Raw genomic sequence first — 21,197 nt, 5'->3', positions numbered from 1 at the left:
TTAAGAGCTCTGGACACCTCTAACTGGGGACTCTAGCAAACCTGAGCCACAATCTGAAAAGGTTCACCCAGTTATGTGTCTGTGGTATTTATGTATCCGGTGGTAATACTGAAAAACAAAATGCTTAGGGTCACGGCCAAGACTCATAAAGTAGCTATGTTCAAGAATACATACTAAACTAGGAGAATCAATAACACTATCTGAATTCTAAGTTCCTATAGATGCCAATCATTCTGAACTTCAAAGGATAAAGTGAGATGCCAAAACTGTTCAGAAGCAAAAAGGCTACAAGTCCCGCTCATCTAATTTAAGCTAATTTTCATTGATAAGTTTTAAATTCATAGTATATTCTCTTCTTTTTATCCTATTTTGTTTTCAGTTGCTTGGGGATAAGCAACAATTTAAATTTAGTGTTGTGATGAGCGGATAATTTATACCCTTTTGGTATTGTTTTTACATAGTTTTCAGTATGTTTTAGTTAATTTTTATTATATTTTCATTAGTTTATTCAAAAATCATATTTTGGATTTACTATGATTTGTGTTTTCTGTAATTTCAGTATTTTCTGCTGAAATTGAGGCCTGAGCAAAAACTGATCAGAGGCTGAAAAGGACTCAGATTTTGGATTCTGACCTCCCTCTCGAAGTGATTTTCTGAGCTAGGAACCAATTGCGTGTTCTAATTGCGTTAGAAGTAACATCCTGGCTTCAGAAATATAAAGTCATAATAGAATTTGATAAATGGGTTCAAATCAGCTAAAACATTGGGTAAAACGCCCAAACAAGAATGAGTAAACAAACTGGACCAAAGCTGGCATTTAACTCCAGGAACAGCCTAAGCACGAAAAAGCTTCAATGCTCAGCCCAAGCACACACCAAGTGGGCCTCAGAAGTAGATTTCTGCACTATCTGCACTTAGTTACTCATTTTCTGTAAACACTAGTTACTAGTTTAGTATAAAAACTACTTTTAGAGATTTATTTTACATCTCTGGATGTTTAATCCTTAGACCTTTGGCATGGAGGCTGGCCTCACGGCCATGCCTAGACCTTTCACTTATGTATTTTCTACGGTGGAGTTTCTACACCCCATATATTAAGGTGTGAAGCTCTGCTATTCTTCATGAATTAATGCAATTACTACTATTTTTCTATTCAATTCATGCCTACTTCTTCTCCAAGATATACTCTCGTACTTAATTCAGTTAAGTCAGAATGAAGGGGTGACCTGTGACAATCACCCAATATTCGTTACTCGCTTAGCCAAGATCGCGTGCTGACAACCACAAAGCGGTCTACATGATGTTCAACGTAGTCATTGGACAACAGCTGGAGTATATTCTCTTGGTTTCTAATCAAGGATTCACGTCTTCTCTCCTGACAACAGAGCAGCTGAATCTGAGATTAACCTTCGTGGTATAGGCTAGAACTATTAGCAGCATTCCTGGGATCCGGAAAGTCTAAACCTTGTCTGTGGTATTCCGCGTAGGATCCGGGATCTGGAAAGTCTAAACCTTATCTGTGGTATTCTGAGTAGGATCTGGGAAGGGATGACTGTGACGAGCTTCAAACCTGCGAATGTGGGGTGCAAGTGACAGTGCGCAAAAGGACAATGGTCCTATTCCGACGCTAACGGGAACCGACAGATGATTAGCCGTGCGGTGACAATGCATATGGATTTGTTTTCATCCGAGAGGATCATACAGCTTGCCATGGAAGGAGGTAACGCATGGTTGGAAGAAGGCAATTGATGACTTGCATCATCTACCCTTCTTTCTTGCATAAAGAAGACCATAAAAGAGCATAAATCTCATTGATCAGTACAATTCATGCATTATTTGATGAATATTATGGTACACTACTTTGAGATGAGTTGTCCTGAATTTCAGGTGAAAAGGCATCAAAAATGGGTAGAAGACAAACAAGAAGCTGGGCGTGTGAAATTCGTGTGCCACTTGGGAGCAAACGCCACGAAAATGCACTGGCATGGCACGCTAGGAGCTAGGCGTGGCACGCCAGTACTAAAGTCCAAAGAAGAAGTCCAAGCATGCATGAGGGCATGGCATGCTAATACATTTTTCCAGAGAGCTACAATGGAGGACACGAAAGGGGCGTGGCACGCCAGATTGGGCGTGGCACGCCTGACCTACCAACTACTATGGGAGTGCCACTTGAGCAAAGGGGCGTGGCATGCCAACTCACCATTCCAAGAAGAACCTTCACTATGGCGTGCCACTTGGTGTCGAAGGCGTAGCACGCCAGCTCCAAGAAGCCACTTGGACATGCCACTTGAGAACCCAAGCGTGGCATGCCAAGCTTGAAGAGTTCACAAATCCATGGGCGTGCCACTTGAACAGCATGGCGTGGCATGCTGGTACAACAATCCAGAGAAGGGGCTGAAGGCAATTGAAGACTGGACGTCCCACTTGAAGATGAAGGCGTGGCACGCCAATGCACTAAGGACTAAAAGCAAGGACTGGGCGTGCCACTTGGTATCGAAAGCTTGGCACGCCAACCTTAGAATTTCACTATGGCATGCCACTTGAAGGCTGAGGTGTGGCACGCCAACTACTGGAACCAAGACAAGATCATCGGCATGGCACGCCAGCCTTTAGGCGTGGCACGCTGGTATAAGTTTCCATAGAGGATGAAGGAGGCCAATTACATGGGGCGTGCCACTTGATATCGAAGGCGTGGCACGCCACTCACTTTTCTTCACTTGGGCGTGCCACTTGAACCCCAGGCGTGGCACGCCAGCGTCATTCAGAGAGCAAAGAAGCATTGGGTCGTGCCACTTGAGTTTGTGGCGTGGCACGCCAAACAGAGGAACCACTCACTCACAAAAGGCGCGTGGCACGCCAAACCCTAGGCGTGCCACGCTAGTTCAACTTTCTAGAGAAGCTTAGCCAAGCATAGAGCAAAGGCGTGGCATGCCAGACCCTGGGCGTGGCACGCCAGTTCAAGTTTCCAGAGGCAAAGAAAGGTTGAAAAAGGCAAGGGGCTTGCCACTTGAGTTTGAAGGCGTGGCACGCCAACACAAGAATTCCACTATGGCATGCCACTTGAGTTCGAAGGCGTGGCACGCCAAGGTTGATAGAGAGATGAGCGTGCCACTTGAAGGATTGGGCGTGGCACGCCAAGCTAAAAATGAAGGGAATGTGACACACCAGTAAAGCGCCAGCCACATGCCAGCTGGGAAGTCACGCTTATTGAGTGTTATCTTTTCCCTCCAAAATGTAATTTTCCTTTTTCACTTTTGTAATTCTTTTATTTTACTAGGAGTAGTATAAATACCCCCAAGGAGTACTGAAGAGGGGGTTAAGCAGTCAGTTTTAGATCCACTTTTACACTTCACTTTTGAGTACTTTTTGAGCTATGAGTAGCTAACTTCCCTCTCATTGAGAGAGGGAGCTCTGTTGTACTTGATGGATTGATAATAGTGAAATTCTTCTTCTCTTCATCTTCTCTTTGATTTGCTAAAGGGAATTTCGTTCTTAATGCTTAGCATTCAATTAACTTGGGAAAGAGATTGAATGCAATTGGGTTTCATGGGAACCTTGGGAAAGGAAACATGAAACCATGCTTGAAATCCCTTCTCACACTTGAGTAGAATCTGGGTTTTGGTGTTTGGATATGTGACACATAATCCTCCCTCTACTTGGACCTATAATGGTGTGTGGTATAATCAGGGACCAAGCATATCTCTCTTCATAAGCAATTAGACCAAGGAATTGGCTATTGATCAAGATCTGAGAGATTGAGTCACCAAGGGATTGGGGCTCAATCAATCATGATTGCCAAGAGGTCAATGAGTTGTATGATTGAAGAGGATATAAGCTAGATTTGATCCAAAGAGACAACATCTCCCAATCTCAATGAATTTCCCCATTCTTATATATTCATTTCTTTATAGCTTAATTTTACATTCAGCAATTCCCCATTCCCATTTATATTCAAGTCATTTATAATTCTGCACTTTACATTCTGCCATTTATATTTTTGCACTTTATTGCTTTTCTTTATATTCTAGTCATTTACATTTATGTCATTTACAATTCTGCACTTCACAATCCTATTGATATGCTTGACTAATTCATCAATTAATTAAAACTGCTTGAATTTGTCAATCTCTGTGGATACGATCCCACTCTACTATGGGTTATTACTTGACGATAATTTTGGTGCGCTTGCCAAAAGAACTAATTCACCAATTTTTGAATGGGGGTGTGAATTGGACTCATCAGCAATAGGAAAGCAGAGGTTCAGAAGCAACAAAGCATCTTCATACGCTTATCTAAAATTCCCACCAATGAATTACATAAGTAACTTTATCTTATTTTTTATTTTATTTATATTTTAATTATCAAAACCCATAACCATTTGAATCTACCTGACTGAAATTTACAAGGATGACCATGGCTTGCTTCAAGCCGACAATCTCCGTGGGATTGACCCTTACTCACGTAAGGTTTATTACTTGGACGACCCAGTGCACTTGCTGGTTAGTTGTACGGAGTTGTGAAAAAGAATTGAGATTATGATCGTGCGTACCAAGTTGTTGGCACAGTTGAGATCACAATTTCGTGCACCATAAGTCTTTTGTGGTTTTGAGGTTTAGTGTAAGAAATCAAGCTAATAAAAGTGGACAATAATCAATCAAGATAAAAGCCTTGGCTAAGGGTGAGTAGTGGAAGTTCCATCATTATAGTTTCCATCAATGGTGACAACAATTGAGTATTGCTTCACTTAGTTAACCTCTAACCATCAAGGAAAGTCAAGTGAAAATAATCAACTTGAGTCACAAGTCCTAGTCAAACCCTAGGGAAGTCTAGCTTGAGTGACATACAAATCAATTACCAATTCTCAATTGATAATCAACAAAGGATACTAACTATTCAAGTGTCTCCACTAACTCAACCCTCAAGCCAAGAGTGAGGAATCTACTCCATAGCTAAAGTTGTCATTTTATCAAACAATTGGTGAGCAACAGTGAGAGACATTATGAAATTAAGAAGGGGAATTGAATTCATGCTATCTAATTCAAGCAATTATCAACAATCAAACAAATGACATCAATGAACATGAAATACCTCAATGCATTAATCAAAATCAAAGTAACAAAATCCAAATCTAAGATCCAAAGTGAATTGAACAACAAAAAACACTAATTGAGAGTGGAGAATGATGACTTGCATCATCTACCCCTTTTTCTTATCTAAAAAGACCATAAAAAGAGTATAATCTCATTGAATCAATGAAATTTCATGAACCAAATGATATATATTATGGTACATTGCTTTGAAATGGGTTTGTGCTGAATTTTAGATGAAAAGAGCAACAAAAGGGGAAGGAAATAACAAATAAAGCTAGGCGTGTGAAGCTGGGCATGCCACTTGAAGCTCTAGGCATGGCACGCCAAGCTTTTGAACCAACTCTCAACAATGGGCGTGCCACTTAGAGCTCTGGGCATGGCACGCCAAGCTTTTGAAACCAATGCTCATCAATGGGCGTGCCACTTGGAGCTTTGGGCGTGGCACGCCAAGTTTGTGAGGCAAAGATCTCAAAGAGGGCGTACCACTTGGTGTTTTGGGCATGACACGCCAGACTTAAGTTCCAGAGGAGTTATTTTGAGCCCCACTATGGGTGTGGCACGCCAAAGCATTGGCGTGGCACACCAGGGCATATGCCAGCCTGACCTCCTCTCATTCAAATGAAGATATCCTAAGCTACATAACTCCAAATGAGATGATTATAGTGCCATTAGAAAGTAGATATCTAGAGGTTTCCAACCATATATAACACTTTATGATGGACACTGGAATTGAGGAAGATATTGACCCCAAAATTACGAGGAGAAAAATACGTCACTACAGAGTTACCAGCCTGACCTCTTCATCTTCAAAGGAACATAACATGAGTTGTAGAGATCCAAATGAGAAGATCTTGGTGGTGTTGGAAAGCTGACATAAAGAGCTTTCCAACGATATATAACACTTTATAGTCGACTGATAAACCACTATTTCATGGTTTATATTGTGTTTAATTGTGTGGTTTTATCATGATCTTTGCCCACTTATTCATTAAATAAGCATGCATTTATATTTCCTTCCTAAAGATGTTTTATGGTTGAAAACTTGCTTTCTAGAGACTTTTAATTATGTATTTTATTTCTCCCTTATTCCATTCGATGCCGTGATCTGTGTGTTAAGTGTTTCAGGCTTTATAGGGCATGAATGAGTTGAAGATTGGAAGGGAAGCCTGCAAAAATGGAAAGAACACAAGAAATTGAGGAGATGACCAGTGAGAAGCGACGCGGCGAATGGATGACGCGACCGCGCGGCATGGAACAGCACGAGTGATGCAGCCGCATGGACGACACGTCCGTGTGGCAAAGCAGAAACGCGAATGACGCGTCCACATGAGCGACGCGATCGCGTGACGTGCGCGATCTGCATAATTTGCATATTCGCTGGGGGCGATTTTGGGCCCTATTTTCACCCAGTTTTCGGCCCGAAACAACAGACTAGACCCAGAGAACATGCAGAAACAAAGACAACATTCATTCTACACTGTTTTAGTTTTTAGATCTAGTTTACTCCTCCTCTAGGTTTTCTCTCTACATATTCATAGTTCTTAGGATTTTAGTTTCTCTTACCTTTTTTTTGGCATTGGAACACTGAGAAGAGTTATTACCTCATCAAGACTTCATCATTCTAGTTCGTTTTCTTTACTTGGCTTACTCTTCCATGTTCCTTGCTTGGTTTAATTTTACCATTGGAATATTTTTAGGATTATTTAATACAAGGATCACTTTTATTTTTAATTGATTATTTTTAATTTTTATTTACAATGTCTTTCTTTAATTCCTTCTCATATGCTATGAATTTTACCTTTACAATGAGTGAGTAGTTCCCTAACTTGATGGGGAATTGATTGAAAGGAACCCTTGAGTTGGAAGGCTTGAAAGAAAAATTATAATTGGGTTTATGGTTGGATTGCCTCCTAATCACTAACACCAATCCCTTTTAATTAAGTGGATTACAACTTGTGAACGGACGTAGCATTCCAACTTGTTTGACTTTCCTTCACCTAGTGGAGGATAACTAAACAGGATAACTTTTAATTGTCAATTAATCCTGAGAGCATTCCAACAATAATAGGGATTCCAACTAATCAATTCCCCGTCGAGGCATTTATTTACATTATTCAAATTCACCAATTTAATTCCCTGTTTGCCCAATTCAAACCTTTTTGAAAACCTCTGATTAATAAAATAGCACACTTTTCTGCAACTCGTTGGGAGACGACCTGGGATTCATACTCCCAGTATTTTAAATTCAATTTTCTGTGACACCTTTCTAAATTGATAGGTGGATTTCTGGCGAATTAAGAACTATACTTGCAACGTATATATTTTAATAATTTTAATTTGCTAATTTCCGCCGGCATCAATTTTTGGCGCTGTTGCCGGGGAGTTGCAATAGAGTGCTAAAGTTATTAATTAGAATTTATTTATTTGCATTTTATTTTATTTTGCTACTATGAGCTGCATGTTTCTTTCGTCAAATGACGCGTTCACTTCCTGATCCGCACTTGCTAATATTCGATCCTGAAATTGAAAGGACTATTTCACGAATAAGGCGAGCTCGGCGTCGGTTAGTCCGCTCTGAGGGCAGATCTGAAAGTGAATTTGGGGAAGAAACCAGCTCCCGTTCTACTGATTCAGTTGATTCACGTGCAGAAGACATGGCAGAACCTAGGAGAGTTACCATCCATGAGGAAGGAGCCCCTAATTTTACAATGCAACCGTTTCAAGCGCATCACCCAGCGGTGGCTACAGATTTCGAAATAAAGACCGTACTACTCAATTTGATGCCCAAGTTTTATGGCTTACCTGCTCAAGAGCCTATCAAGCACCGGAGAGATTTCCAGGCAGCCTGTTCTACTGTCAGGCGAGATGGTACAGATGAAACTTCAATTCTGTTGAAAGCTTTCCCGTTTTCTCTTGAGGGAAAAGCAAGAGAGTGGTACTACACTCAACCCCTGGTAAATGTATCCAACTGGGATACGCTTAGAAAAGAGTTTTTGGAGAAATTCTTTCCAGCTGAAGTTACTGATAAACTGAGGAAAGACATTTCCACGATTGTTCAAGATGACAACGAGACTCTCTTTGAATACTGGGAGCGCTTCAATAATCTTCTGGAAGCATGCCCCCACCACATGATTGACAAGATAGTGTTACTCAGCGATATCACACAGGGTATGAGGCCCCAAGATAAGACCACATTGGAAAGTGCTAGCAATGGGTCTATGAAGAAGTACAAGACCACTGATGAGGCATGACAATTGATCAGCGACTTAGCTGAATCTACTAGGAATCACAGACAGCAGCAAGGCCGTTCAAAAGCCGTTGCAGAAGTATCCTCTAGCAGAGAAACTGCTGCTCTGACTCAAAGTATCTATGAAATGACCAACTTGCTGAAGCAAATGCAATTGAATCAACAACAAGTTCAGCAAGCTCAACCTTCTCCAGCACAGGAAAGCCAACAGTTAGTCCCACAGAGAGTTTGCAAAATTTGTGATGATTATAACCATTATACTGATGAATGCCCGCAACTCCAACAGGAAGACAACATGGTGGCATCCACTCATAACTTCTCTGACCGTTCCAACCAAGGGTACAATCAAGGTGGAAATCATAACCATGGATGGCAGGACAATTCTAATCAGAATTGGAAGGACAACAATAACAGAGGAGGCAGAGATAATCAGGAAAATCAGAAGTGGAATAATAATAACAACAGGCAGCAGAACCAACCTTACAGAGCACCTCACCTGAGGCAATCCCAAGGACCACAGAATACCCAACAGCAGACCTCTCAATTTACTCATTCTTCTTTATCTCCTAATGAAGAGTTACTACAATCTTTTGAGCAGAGACAACAGACCATGGAAAATAATATTATGAATAACATTAATGCCAGTCTGAATGGTCTAACCTCTACTTTGCAAGCTCTTGTTTCACAGATTGGATCAATGCAAAATTCTAGTAACCAACCTTCAAGCTCCACTGGAATCCCCTCTCAACCATTACCCAATCCAAAGGGAGGCATTAATGCCATCACCCCGAGGTCCGGAACCACACTGCAGGAGAGGAATCAGGAGGAGCCAAGCTCACCAGAACACGCCTCAGCTGAAGAGGTAGTAGAAATAGAAGATGTTGAAGAGAAAGAGGACATACAGGACATAGCTGAAAAAGAAGAAGTCCAACCACAAGAGGAAGCACCAAGAGGCGCAGACACTGCAGAAAATAATACTCCTATTCCATTTCCACAACTTGCAAGGAAGCCTAGGAAGCAGCTGGAACCTGATCCCCAAAATGGTAGAAATATTCAAAAAGGTTGAGGTAACCGTTCCTCTTTTTGATGTTATTCAACAAGTACCTAAATATGCAAAGTTTCTAAAAGATTTATGTATACATAAAGACAAAATCAATGAATTAGAAACTATTCCTTTAGGTAGTTCCATATATGCTTTAATGGGAGGATTACCTGAAAAATGTAGTGACCCAGGTCCTTGTATAGTTAGTTGTACTATTGGTGGAGTAGTAATTTATGATTGCATGTGTGATTTAGGAGCGTGTGTTAGTATAATACCTTTGTCCATATATGATATTTTGAGGCTCCCTCCCTTAAAAAGGTCGGCAGCTCGTTTTGTGTTAGCAGATAAAAGCATTATTACAGTGGCTGGAGTTGCTGAAGATGTTTTAGTGAACATTAAGGGGCTTACATTTCCCACTGATTTTTATATCTTGGAGATGCCCCATAATGACTCGGATAAGCCATCATCAATCCTACCTGGAAGACCATTCCTGAAGACATCAAAATTCAAATTGGATGCTTTTTCAGGAACATACTCGTTTGAAATAGATGGCCGAATAGTAATCTTCAATCTGAATGGAGTCATAAACAACCCTCCAGAAGATCATTCTATCTTCCATTGTGATGTCATAGATGAAACTGTAGCTGAAGTTCACAAGGAAGAGTTAGGAGAGAGGCACATTGGACAAGGTCCAAGTGTGGGGACCCTCTTGACTGACAATGAGGGTACCTCAGCATTTTCACAAGCTCCAGACAATCCAGAGCCAACCCATGATCAGAAGTTGGAACTGAAACCTCTTCCTCCACATCTCAAATATGCTTATCTTGAAGATGAACAGAAGTTTCCAGTTATCATTGCAAGGGAACTCACTTCCCAACAAGAAGAGCAGTTACTTGATGTATTGAGGAGGCATAAGAAAGCGATTGGGTGGAGTTTGGCAGACATAGTAGGCATCAACCCTCAAGTATGTGAGCACAGAATATTTTTAGAAGAGGGAGCAAGACCTGTCCGTCAACCCCAAAGAAGATTGAATCCCACTATCTTGGAAGTTGTCAAAAAGGAAGTGACCAGACTACTGGAAGCAGGTATCATCTATCCCATTTCAGACAGTGAATGGGTTAGCCCAGTACAAGTGGTGCCCAAGAAGTCTGGAGTCACTACAGTAAAGAATGAGCATGGCGAGCTCATAGCAACTAGAGTTCAGAATGCTTGGAGAGTCTGCATTGATTACAGGTGTCTCAACCAAGCCACCCGTAAGGATCACTACCCACTTCCATTCATTGATCAAATGATGGATTGCATGTCAGGTAAATCACATTATTGCTTTTTAGATGGTTACACAGGTTATTTCCAGATTCATATAGCTCCTGAGGATCAGGAAAAGACCACTTTTACATGTCCTTTTGGGACTTATGCTTACAAGAGAATGCCCTTTGGCTTGTGCAATGCACCAGCTACTTTCCAAAGGTGTATGATGAGTCTTTTCTCTGATCTTATTGAGGACTGTATGGAGGTTTTTATGGATGATTTTAGCATTTATGGTGATTCTTTTAGCCTTTGCTTAGATGGATTATCTAGAGTATTAGATAGATATGTTAATACAAACCTTGTATTGAATTTTGAAAAATGTCATTTTATGGTAAAACAAGGGATTGTATTAGGACATGTGGTATCTAATACTGGCATTTCTATAGACCCAGCAAAGGTGAATGTTATTTCTAGTTTAGCTTACCCCTCTTCTGTGAAGGAAGTCCATTGGTTCCTTGGCCATGCAGGTTTTTACAGGAGATTTATTAAGGACTTTAGTAAGGTAGCACTTCCCTTATCCAGATTACTACAAAAGGATATTGAGTTCGAGTTCAGTGAAGATTGCAAACAAGCGTTTGATAAGCTAAAAGCCGCCCTAACTCGAGCCCCAATTGTGAGAGGACCAGACTGGAGCCAGCCGTTTGAAATCATGTGCGACGCTTTCAACCATGCAGTAGGAGCAGCGCTGGCTCAACGCGAAGGTAAGGATCCTTTTGTTATTGCTTATGCGTCTAAGACTTTAAACACTGCCCAGTCCAATTATACTACTACTGAGAAAGAGCTTCTTGCTATTGTTTTTGCTCTGGATAAATTTTGAGCTTATTTACTTGGTACTAGAGTAGTAGTGTATTCGGATCATGCAGCTTTAAAGTATCTATTAGCTAAAAAGGAGTCCAAACCAAGGCTTATACGTTGGATACTGCTATTACAAGAATTTGATTTAGAAATAAGGGATAGGAGTGGTAACCAGAATTTAGTGGCAGACTACTTGAGTCGCCTTGAGCACATTAAGGATGACCCCACTCCTATAGCTGATAATTTTCCATTTGATAACCTGCAAGCAGTATCTGAGATAGTCCCTTGGTATGCACCTGTAGCTAATTATCTAGTTAGCCGTACATTCCCTCCAAACTTTTCTAAGCATCAAAGAGACAAGCTGAAAAGTGAGTCTAAATATTATATATGGGATGACCCATATTTGTGGAGATATGGTGCTGATCAGGTAATTAGACGGTGTGTGCCTCAATCAGAATTCCAGTCCATCTTAGAGGCCTGTCACTCATCTGAGAGTGGAGGACATTTTGGCCCTCAAAGAACTGCTAGAAAAATCTTGGACTGTGGATTCTGGTGGCCTACTCTTTTTAGAGACGCTGCTGAATTTTGTAAATCTTGCCCCCCATGCCAAAAGTTTGGTAATATATCCAGGAGGGATGAGATGCCTCAACAAATTATGCTTTTCTGTGAAATTTTTTATGTTTGGGGCATTGACTTCATGAGTCCATTTCCAAATTCTAATGGACATTTTTATATATTGTTAGCTGTAGATTACGTTTCAAAATGGGTGGAAGCAATTCCTACCCGCACTGATGATGCTAACACTGTTGTTTCCTTTGTGAGAAACCATATTATCTGTCGCTTTGGATCCCCACGACCAATCGTGAGCGATCAAGGCACCCATTTTTGTAACAGGAGACTAACAGGACTAATGAAGAAGCATGGGATAATTCATAAGGTTGCAACAGCATACCATCCTCAACCAATGGGCAAGCCGAGGTGTCGAACAGAGAGATAAAGCGTATCTTGCAGAAGATAGTCAAACCTCATAGAAGAGACTGGAGCACCAGGCTACAAGATGTACTCTGGACATACAGAATAGCATACAAAACACCCATTAGGATGAGTCCATTCCGCTTAGTTTATGGAAAAGCTTGTCATCTCCCTGTTGAGGTAGAGCACAAAGCCTTTTGGGCAGTCAAGGAGTGCAACATGGGGATGGAGAACACCGGAGCTGAAAGGAAGTTGCAACTGCAAGAACTGGAAAGCCTTCGCCTAGAAGCTTATGAGAACTCAAGACTATACAAGGAAAAGATGAAGGCCGCACACGATCAGCACATCAAGAGGAAAGAGTTCCAACCTGGGGATTTAGTCCTCCTTTACAAATCTCGTTTAAAGCTCATGCCAGGCAAGTTGAGATCCAGATGGGAAGGTCCATACAGAGTAGAGAAGGCCAAACCGTACGGAGTTTACCACCTAAGTCATCCTTCACACTCTGAACTTATCAAAGTTAATGGACAATGCCTAAAGCTATACCATGACGAGAAGATACAGAAAAATAAGGAGCTTGAGATCTTCCTCTTGGAAGATCCCCACATAGCAGAAGATTGAGCTAGTGGAGCGTCCAACTTACAGACGTTAAAGCAAAGTGCTAGGTGGGAGACAACCCACCATGGTATGATCATTCTTTTCTTTATTTTTAGTTTTTCATATTTAATAAATCTTCTCTTTATCAGTACTTTCGTGCATCTGCATCTGCATTATTTTAAAAAAAAATGCCACGCGACGCAACCGCATCAGCGACGCGTCCGCGTCGCAAGGAAAGGGGAGAAAAACAAAAACGAACAGAGAGTCACGCTGGAGCGTGGCTGGAGGCGTGCTAATGGCACAATTCTATCCACGCGGACGCATGCCCCACGTGTCCGCGTCACCTGGAAATAATGACCTCCCACGCGACCGCGTGACCCACGCGGCCACGTGCCCTGATTTTCGCCGTAAAAAGGGTGCACAACGAATTATTGTGCGCGAGTGGTGCTGGATTGGTGCCAATGGCACAATTCTACCCACGCAGATGCATGGCTCACGCGTCCGCGTCGTTCCCTTCTGCAGCCCACTCACGCGATCGCATGCCCCATGCGATCGCGTCACCCCAAATTTGGCACATATATCAAGTCGAACAGAGAGTTGTGCTGGCGCGAAGCTGCACTCGAGCCAGAAGCACAACATAGGTCACGCGACCGCGTGACCGACACAACCGCGTCAACCACCTTAAGCGCAAGTCGCGCGACGGCGTTCCCCATGCGATCGCGTCTCTTGCGGCGCACAGTTTCTCTACCTTTGCCAAATATCATATCTTTTTCTCTCCAAATCCTATTTTTCTCTTTTCCCTCCTTATTTCTTCCTTCTCTCTTCTTCCTTCTATCTCACCTTTCACTCTTTCTCCCTCACCTCCATTCACAAGGTTTTATTTTCTTCTTCACCCTTTTCTTTTCTATCATTCTTCTTATTTTATATGTTATTTTCTTTTCTTTTCTTTTTCTTTTCATTATTCATATTTTCTTCCTTCTTCTTTCCTTTTTACATGGTGTTAGAATTTTATTCGAGTCATTATTTTTCATTATATGCTTGTGGATTGTTGTAAATTGTTTGATAATTATATATTATTTTCTTTAAAGGGTTGCTTGCATGTTCACTTTAATACTCTCTATACCTTCTTCACCATGCATGCTATGTGTTTGTGAAAAAGCCCATATGGCATTATGCACTTCTCTATGTTATTCTACTATTCAATGCTTGCTTTTCACAAATCCCCTTTACTATTATATTAATTACATTTAATTGTCAATACAAATGTGATGGTTTGTTACAAAGTAATGCTGGTCTATGCTACTCATGCCCTTTGCCGGCATGCCAATAAACACCTTGCATTCACTTGTTCATCATATGCACTAACTATTTTCCATTAATGATCTTTCACATGTACTCATGAGCATGTGTTGACATCATTTACCTTTTACTGTGCATTTACAACCATCCCTTTTTCGTTCTCTTCATTGCTATATATCTCTTTGAATTTAATTTACTTTCTCTTCCCTTTTTCAGGATGGCCACCAAGAAAGGAAAAGAGAAAGCTACTCCCAAACCACCAGCAAGAAGAGGAACAAAAAGAGCATTAGTGGCAGAGCCTTCTTCAACTGCAGTCAAGCCCTCAACAAAACGAGTTAAGAGGATCATCAAGGTTGATGAAAAGGAGAAAGCCTTTCCAGCAAAAGACACTGCGCGATTTCCAAATCGCTACTGTGAGCAGATGTTCCCTATTCTGGCTGAAAGGAGTTACAACAACGAACACCTTCTTATCCTCCCGCCCAATATTGCTACTTTTGTTGAGCCGCAAATTGAACGAAGACAATGGGGTTTCCTACGGAGACAGCCAAGGCAGGTCAATCTCTCTTGGGTAGTCGAGTTCTACTCTAACTTCTACCTGCCTACTCTGCAGTCTGTCTATGTACGTCAGAAGCAAGTCCCCATTACAGAAGAAGCCATTCGACAAGCTCTAAGTCTTCCCCCTATTCCAGAAGGAATGGACGCCTTTCAAGAAGCCACACTCAAGCGCGAGCAGTACCAATTTGACTGGGAAGATGTTCTCCGAGTTATCACATTACCTGGCAGCCGTTGGATCTACGGATACCATCGTACCCTCCGTAAGGGAATATCGGCTTCAGCACTTACCTTGGAGGCTTGCGTATGGGCACAAATCATGTCCCATTACGTCTTTCCGAGTACTCACGAGTCCTCCTTCACTGCAGACATGGCCGTTCTACTATGGTGCATCCTTACAGACCAGCCCCTGAATCTACCAAGACATATCCGAAATGCCATGGGACACGTACAAATCGCGGGTAACTTACCTTTTTCCGCCTTGGTCTCAGATCTTGTCTCAGCAGCTGGAGTTTCCTACAGAGCTGGAGACAGCAAAGCTATGCTTTCACGGGATGATCAGTATGTCCTCAATGGGAAGTACCTCAGACTTCCAGCAGCCACTACAAGCCTTCCTACTGCTCCAGTTGAAGATATTCCTTCTTCAACACCACAAGCACCTACAACTGATGAACTGCTCCAGCAGATAATCAAAAGATTGGATCGGCAAGAACAGAAAGCGAAGTTAAGAGAGCGTCGTAACGAGCGCCGATTCAAACACCTCAAGGAGCTACTCAAGGGAAAATTCAAGGACTCAGACACCCCGGACTCCACTTCCTTTACCAGCACAGGGAGCCATGATGGTCCTGACTGTGGAGATACTGCTACCAGCCCACCCCTGTTCCTGACAGATGGCACCGAGGACGGTGCAAAGCCTTAAGTGTGGGGAGGTCGATCAGTACCTGACTTCCGGAGGTAATTTCTCTTCCCTAGCACCAATAAATTAGGATATTTAGTTAGATTTACTTTCCTTTATAGAATAGGATAAATTGCATAGTAATAGGTTAGTTGCATGCATGCTCTACTTGATTGAAAAGACAATAAGTTTCTTCTAAGACTCTATCTTTGGAACAAAATTTCACTAATTTTTAAAATTTTTATGATAAATTTGCTTGAAGTTATATTTGGAACATGATGTTTGAGTTAAAGAACACACAACCTGTGAAGATTTGAGCCTTTATGCATGGTTACATTATTTAACGATAATTATTTTATTCCTGTGTGTTTACTTCTCTATGATTGTAATCTGTATTTTGTTTCATCCTATATGTCCAATATTTATTATATTTATATGCTTGCATATGATTGAGGCCATTATTTGTTTAAACTCACTTATCCAAATTAAGCCTACCCTTTTCAATTACCTTTGTTAACCACTTTGAGCCTTTAAATCCCATCTTTTCTATATTTCACCACATTACTAGCCTTAAGCGGAAACAAAATTGTATATCCCAAATTGAATCTTTGGTTAGCTTAAGATAAAATTGTATGTGCTAGTTAAGTATGGGAAATTGTGGGAACAAAAGTTATTAAGGGAATGTGTCATGATAATTTAATAGGAATTTGGATACCTACTCATGTAAAACTATAAGAATCAAAAATCTATGTGCATTGATAAGCTATGTTTATTTTTATGTTTCTATGTTCAAAAAAAAATCAATCAATAAATAAGGGGACACAATTACCCCAATGCTGAATTGAGAATTCAAAAATCAATGCACATATGATAAAATTAAAATAAAAAAGTTGATACATGAGTATGGAACGTAAAAGGGAATTCTGGGTAGCTAGGTATGATTTCTAAAGTTATGTAAAATATATAGGTTGGGTTGAAGCTTGAGTTAATTAAAGATTCAATTTATAAGCTCACTTGACCATATATGTATCCCTACCTTTACCTTGGCCCCATTATAACCTTGAAAAGACCTCATGATGTTTGCATTGGTATGTTAACTGTTGTTGATTGATTAGGAGAAGAACAAAAGTTAGAGAGCATGATTAGAAGAGGATAGAGTGATTACCCTATACACCAGAGAGATTAGAGCGTACATACATCATCAGTGAGGGTTCAATGCTTGAATTTTCATGTTCCCTGCTTTCATAAGCTATCTTCTTGCACTTTTATCTGTCTTACTGTATAATGATAGAATTAGTGGAATTTAATTTGTAATTGTTTTGAAGAGCTTATTTACTTTTGATCAAGTGGGCAAGAATCATATAGTTGCATTCATATATATAGGATTGCATTGCATTGCATGAGTTTTACATGTTCTTACTCATTTCATTTATCTCCTTCAATTAAGCATGAGGACATGCTAATGTTTAAGTGTGGGGAGGTTGATAAACCACTATTTCATGGTTTATATTGTGTTTAATTGTGTGGTTTTACCATGATCTTTGCCCACATATTCATTAAATAAGCATGCATTTATATTTCCTTCCTAAAGATGTTTTATGGTTGAAAACTTGCTTCCTAGATACTTTTAATTATGTATTTTATTTCTCCCTTATTCCATTCGATGCCGTGATCTGTGTGTTAAGTGTTTCAGGCTTTATAGGGCATGAATGAGTTGGAGATTGGAAGGGAAGCCTGCAAAAATGGAAGGAACACAAGAAATTGAGAAGATGACCAGCGAGAAGCGACGCGGCCGCATGGATGACGCGACTGCGCGGCATGGAACAGCACGACTGACGCGGCCGCATGGACAACGCGTCCGCGTGGCAAAGCAGAAACGCGAATGACGCGTCCACATGAGCGACGCGATCGCGTGACGTGCGCGATCTGCATAATTTGCATATTCGCTTGGGGCGATTTTGGGCCCTATTTTCACCCAGTTTTCGGCCCGAAACAATAGACTAGACCCAGAGAACATGCAGAAACGAAGACAACATTCATTCTACACAGTTTTAGTTTTTAGATCTAGTTTACTCCTCCTCTAGGTTTTCTCTCTACATATTCATAGTTCTTAAGATTTTAGTTTCTCTTACCTTTCTTTTGGCATTGGAACACTGAGAAGAGTTATTAACTCATCAAGACTTCGTCATTCTAGTTCGTTTTCTTTACTTGGCTTACTCTTTCATGTTCCTTGCTTGGTTTAATTTTACCATTGGAATATTTTTAGGATTATTTAATACAAGGATCACTTTTATTTTTAATTGATTATTTTTAATTTTTATTTACAATGTCTTTCTTTAATTCCTTTTCGTATGCTATGAATTTTACCTTTACAATGAGTGAGTAGTTCCCTAACTTGATGGGGAATTGATTGAAAGGAACCCTTGAGTTGGAAGGCTTGAAAGAAAAATTGTAATTGGGTTTATGGTTGGATTGCCTCCTAATCACTAACACCAATCCCTTTTAATTAAGTGGATTGCAACTTGTGAACGGACGTAGCATTCCAACTTGTTTGACTTTCCTTCACCTAGTGGAGGATAACTAAACAGGATAACTTTTAATTGTCAATTAATCCTGAGAGCATTCCAACAATAATAGGGATTCCAACTAATCAATTCCCCGTCAAGGCTTTTATTTACATTATTCAAATTCACCAATTTAATTTCCTGCTTGCCCAATTCAAACCTTTTTGAAAACCTCTGATTAATAAAATTGCACACTTTTCTGCAACTCGTTGGGAGACGACCTGGGATTCATACTCCCAGTATTTTAAATTCAATTTTCTATGACACCTTTCTAAATTGATAGGCGGATTTCTGGCGAATTAAGAACTATACTTGCAACGTATATATTTTAATAATTTTAATTCGCTAATTTCTGCCGGCATCATGGACATTAAAACGGAAGGTGAAAAAGGCCATTATTTCAGCATTGTAAAACCTGGGAGTGCCACTTGATATCGAAGGCGTGGCACGCTAGTTCTATTTTCATAATGGGCGTGCCACTTGGAATTCTGGGGGTGGCACACCAGTTCTAATGGCCAGAGAGTAGATTTTGGTGCATCATTGAAGGAGTGGCATGCCTGTTTTGGGCGTGGCACGCTAGTTTCACAACATATGGGGCGTGGCAAGCCAGAAATGGAAGTGGCACGCGGGGCTACTTAACAGACTGACCTAGTCACTTTTCAAATGGGCATAACTTGAGTTATAGAGGTCCAAATGAGTTGATTCCAGAAGTGTTGGAAAGCTGACATCTAGGGCTTTCCAATAATATATAATACTTTATAGTGGACATTCAATTTCAGGCCCAAACAACTCCATCTTTTCAGTGTGTTAAATGGGTCATACTCCAAAGAGCAAATTCAAGTAGGGATGGCACTTCAACTTCTTCCTGCAGCCCCCAACTTTCAACCAAGCCCACTCCAACTCTCATTCAAGCCATAATTGTCAACCAATCAAGGTCACAAGAAGCCTCTAGAATAGTTCATTTTCATTTCATTGTAATTTGCTTTCAATTTTATTTAAGTTTGTAATTTAGGAGAGCCTATATAAAGGCCTTAGTTTCATAGAATTAGGAGATCTTTTGGGCACCAATAATTCTGCTAGAGAGGGGTCTTCGGACTTCCTCTTCTCACCCACACTTCTCTCCTCTTCCACTTTCTTACTTATAAATATTTTAGTTATGAATCACTAACTCTTTCCATTGGGAAAGAGAATTCTATTATTTTTAATGGATTAAGTTATTTTTATTCTTCTTCTTCTTCTCTTCATCTCTTGATGAGATCCTCAATGAAATATGTGTGCTAAATGTGCAGTGAATTAATGATAAATATGGAAGACCCAATCAACTGAGGAGAAGAGATCTAAGCCCCCAAGCTAGAGGGTGGCTAGATTTTGTAAGAAAGTCTCTCGACCCCACATCCAACACTTCAGAGGTGACTTTAAAAAGGGATGGGCTCATATACAGCATAATGAAGGGAGAAAATATTAATGTTGGGAAAATGATTGCCAACAAAATCAATAGAGTACTGAAAAGCACCAAGGATAGCTCAAGGTTGGCATTCCTTAGCATCATTCAGAGGCTATGTGATGAGGCAGGGGTGGAAAAGATTATTGATGAAGTCCTGGTAGATCAAGACAACCCCATAACTGCCAAGAAGATGGCCAAAGTGGTGGCTGTCAACCCACTTCAGAGAGCAAGAGAGTACAGAGCTCATGCCCGTGAGCCACAAGGGGCACCACAACAAGAAGGAAAGGTTGAAGATCAACCACAATACTTAGCACTTCCACCATCACCATACCCACAATTTCCTGAAGGTTTCAACTGGGAGCAATTGCAAGGAGATATACACCAAATGAGAGGAGATATACACCACCTAAGAGAGGATGTCAACCAACTCAAGGAACAATAACACCACTGGAATCAAGTGAATGAGAACATACAACAACTCCAAGGAAGTATGGAGCACATGAAGGAGCAATAAGATTAGTTCAACTGGGGAGAGATGTAAGGCAGCCTCAGAACAATTATGGAACAACAACAAGTCCAAGTAGAGAGCCTTGCTGAGTTTAGGCATCTTTATGAAGCTAGAACCATAGCAAGAAGAGAATATGACTGCTACGCACAAACAAAATTGAGCTACTTGTGTAATGCAGTAGCCAACATGAACCCCAAGTATCCAACATACATACAAAAGATGGAGGAACTCAGTGCAAGGCAGGAAGAAATTGCATACCAGCACAAAGAAAATGTAAGGTTCTATATGAGAAGGCTGGGATTTTAGAAGCCCAAAAACACAAAGGCACAAGAAGGATCCTCCAAGAAGGATGATGATGACTCCTCCCGCTCCAAGAAGAAGGACAAAGGAAAAGGGCCAATGAACTGAAGCTGCTCAAGGTTGTTGAGTCCCATGGTTGATACTTTTAAATTATGAATTTCTGTTTGATTTCCTTATGTTTAATTTCTAATTAATAATAGTTGCAATGTTAGGATAGTTTATTTTTAATGTTTAATTTCTTTATGTTTTGAAACTCTTTTATGAGTCCTTTATATTTGAAGAAAGAAAATGCAATGTTGTTTAAGTCTCATGATCAAATAAAAGAATAGTTTGTTTCCATAAGAGTCTATGATGAGTTATTGCAAAAACAAGAGTAAAAGAGACTAAGACTAAGTAAGACTATTCAAAGCCAGGAGATAAAGGAACTAAGTGTAGGACTTTGAATGAACTTGAAAGAAAATGAGTCATGATGAGCAACTAGACTTTAGAGGGAGTGACAAGTAAAGGCTAAGGATGTCCCTTGAATATCTATAGAACCAAGAAGTAGTAAGCAACAAAAGATCCAAGGCTCTGAGCATCACCTACTA

The sequence above is a fragment of the Arachis hypogaea genome, chromosome 14 (genome assembly GCF_003086295.3).
Source record: "Arachis hypogaea cultivar Tifrunner chromosome 14, arahy.Tifrunner.gnm2.J5K5, whole genome shotgun sequence".
Classification (NCBI taxonomy): domain Eukaryota; kingdom Viridiplantae; phylum Streptophyta; class Magnoliopsida; order Fabales; family Fabaceae; genus Arachis; species Arachis hypogaea.
This window is presented reverse-complemented; position numbering follows the sequence as displayed.